Below are 3,463 nucleotides of genomic sequence, written 5' to 3' on the forward strand. Positions count from 1 at the left end.
AGTTCTGCAAAAAAAAAAAAAAGAAAGAAAGAAAAAAAAGAATTACATTGCAAAAGTGCCTAGATTTTCAGTGCAAAGTGGCACATGCTTATAATGTCCAGGCTGAGGCAGGAGAATTGCAAAATTTAAGCCCAACCTGGCCAATTTAGCAGACCTTGACTCAAAATAAAAAGCAAAAGGGTTGGGGATATGTATCACTAGGAAAGCCCTAGGTTCAAACCATAGCACTATAAGAAAAACATGCTGAAATAAATATGTAGTTATTTCATTAATTTACACAAGGGCAGAGTGCTGCAAATACGCTCCCTTTCCTGCAAAGCGCTCCTTCCGCCTCACCTCTGTTCCTCTACACTAGAATCAGGGACATATTTATTTCCTTTTCTCTGAACCATACTTCTAAGTTTAACCTTAGGCCCTCCCCGCTTGATGGACTTCTCAGGAAGATTCCTCTCTGCACGGGAACCTCATGCCTCACCACAACTTGCTGTTATACTCAGATATACGCCATGTAGTCCCTGTGCACGTACTACAGGTGAGGGAGGCTGTGGCAGGTCATTGGTGGGCGTGCATTCTGGTTTCAAACTTTGGAATTTGCTAAGGCAGGCTTGGGTGTCCTTGCTTTTCTTTTTTTAAAAAAAAAATTTAAAGGATACAAAATAGTACCAAAAAAAAATTAGAAACTATACAAAATTTCATTAAATGAAATAATAGGAATTCAATAATTGTTGCTTAGGGGCCGGGGAGATGGCTCAGTGGAATAAGCACTTCCCTGGCAAGCGCAAGGGCCTGAATTCAATCCCCGGTTCCGTCAAAAAATAAATAAATAATTGTTGTTGTATGGTATAATGTTATCGTCAATTAGCTGTTTAGGTCACCAGATATAAACTTGCAATATTGGTTAAACAACAACAACAACAAAATGTTATAAGGAATTAAAAAGGAAAAAAGAAAAATGAGAATAAAAAGAAAAAATATTTTAAGCATTAACTGCTTTTTTCAAAAGACCCAGAAGTTATTGGCTGTACAATCGTCCAAACTGTGCTGAATATATACATAAATATCTTTTTTGCTTTCTTTCATTCTTCCTTTTCCTCATCCCAGTTTTTCCTTCCCATCCAACAAAGTCTTTCCCTTTCACAGTATCTATTGTACCTTTCAAATTTTACATATTCTTTCAGGTTCTCATACTAGCAAGACAATACAATGTTTGTACATGTAGGTCTGATTTATTTCACTTACCAATACAATCTCTAGTTGCATCTATTTATCTATAAAAAGCCTTGAATTTATCTTTTTTTCATAGCTGAGTATACTCCATTGTGTTAAAATACCACATCTTTTTTTATCCATTCCTCAGCTGATGGGCATTTGGGCTGTTTCCAAGATTTAACTATGACAAATTGTGTTGCCATAAACATGGATGCACATATATCACTGTGATATAATGATTTCAGTTCTTTTGAAAAAAATACCTAGGAGAGGAATAGCTGGCTTGAACAGGACCTCTAATCCTAGCTTTTTGAGGAGTCTGCATACTGGTTTCGCTTAATGGCTGTATCAATCTGTACTCCCACCAACAGTGGAGAAGTGTTCCTCTTTCCCAACAGTCCCTCCAGCATTTGTTATTGGTTGACTTCTTGATAATAGCTATTCTTTCTGGCATAAGATGGTATCTTAGTTTTTTTAAATTTACATCTCTTGAATGATCAATAATGTTGAACATTTTTTCATCTATTTATTTTCCATTAGTGAAGTGTATATTTATCTCAGATGCCCATTTTTGGATTGGTTCTTTGAATTTTGGAGGTCTGAGTCTTTAAAACACTTTATATGTTCTGGAGAGAGGTCCTTTGTCTGAGGGAGAGTTGGCTATAAGTTTTTCCCTATTCATGGGTTTTCGTTTTCTTTTTACTTTGTTGGTGATTTATTTTGATGTGCAGAAATTTTTAAGATGAGATCCCAATTTTTGATTCTTTCCCCTGCAGTTTGATTTTTGCTCATAAACTCTCTATCTACCCCTATGTCTTTAAGATTTCTACTTACTTTCTCCTCCAGAAGATTTAGTGTTTCAGTTTTAATATTTAAATCTAATTCACTTTGACTGTAGTTTTGTGCATGGTGATAGACAAGGACCTATTTTTAGTTTTCAACATGTGGAAAGCCAGTTGCTCCAGCACCACTTATTAAAGAGGCAAAAAAATAAATAAATAAAATAAAAAACAAAAAAAGTAAAGAGGCTATCATTTTTCCAGTGAACATATTTGGTCACTTTGTCAAAGATAAAGTGGCTGGGCTCAGGAGATGGCTCTGTGCTCTAAGTGCTTACATGGCAAGCCTTAGACTATAGGGGTTTGATCCCTAGTACTATATGCTGGCCAGGGAGATGGCTCAGTGGAATAAGCGCTTCCCTGGCAAGCGCAAGGGCCTGAGTTCAATCCCTGGTTCCACAAAAAAAAAAAAAAAAAAAAAAAGAGCCTCTGGTCACCTAGCTGGTCATGGAAACCGGGCATGGTGATGCATGTCTGTAATCCCTGTGCTGGGGAGGCTGAGACAGGAGGAGTACTATGAATTCGAGCTTCATAGCAAGACCCTGTCACAATTAATTAACTAATTAAAGAAAAAATTTCAAAGATAAGATGGCTGAGTGTGTTTGTAGTTGTTTCTGTACCTTGTAATCTGTTCCATTGATCCTCAGGCCTATTTTCTTTTTCTGGTACCATGCTGATTTTATCATAGTAGCTTTGTGGTATAATTTCAAGTCAGGAATTGTGACTTGAAAATCACAATTCCTTCCTTGGTCAAAATTACTATTATAGGTCTCTTCTGGTTCCAGATGAGTTTTAGGACTTTTTTTTTCTAGATCTGTGAGGTATACTACTGGTATTTTTTTTTTTTTTTAATGTGTTTGGTTGTTGTAGGATCTTACTATGCAGCTGGGACTCATAGTGATCTTCCTATTTTCAGCCTCCTCAACGCTGGGATTATAGGCATGCACCACAATGCCTAGACTCAGTGGCTGGCTCAGTGGCTGGCTCAGTGGCTGGCTCAGCGCACCCAGGGGTGGGGCTGATGTGGCATGTGGTGCCAAGGATTGAACTGTGGTCCCCTGTACTTGCCTAAGCTTGCCTATGCAGGCACTTTAGACCACTGAACTATATTGCTGGCCCTGCTAATGGTATTTTAACAGGGATTATATTGAATCTGTATAACAATTTTGAGAGTATGACCATTTTCACAATTTTGGCTCTTCCTACCCCCAAGCAAAGAATATCTTTCCATTTTCTGAAATTATCTTTGATTTCCTTTTTCAGAGTACTATAATTTTCCCTGTATAAATCTTCTACTTCCTTTGTGAGATTTTTTTTTAATTATTTATTTTTTTATTTATTACATTTATTTATTGTGTGTGTGTGTGTGGCCAGCTCAGCCCACCAGGGGGCGGGGCTGGCTGGCATGTGGTGCT

The sequence above is a fragment of the Octodon degus genome, unplaced genomic scaffold, assembly GCF_000260255.1.
Source record: "Octodon degus isolate 3935 unplaced genomic scaffold, OctDeg1.0 scaffold00040, whole genome shotgun sequence".
Taxonomy (NCBI): domain Eukaryota; kingdom Metazoa; phylum Chordata; class Mammalia; order Rodentia; family Octodontidae; genus Octodon; species Octodon degus.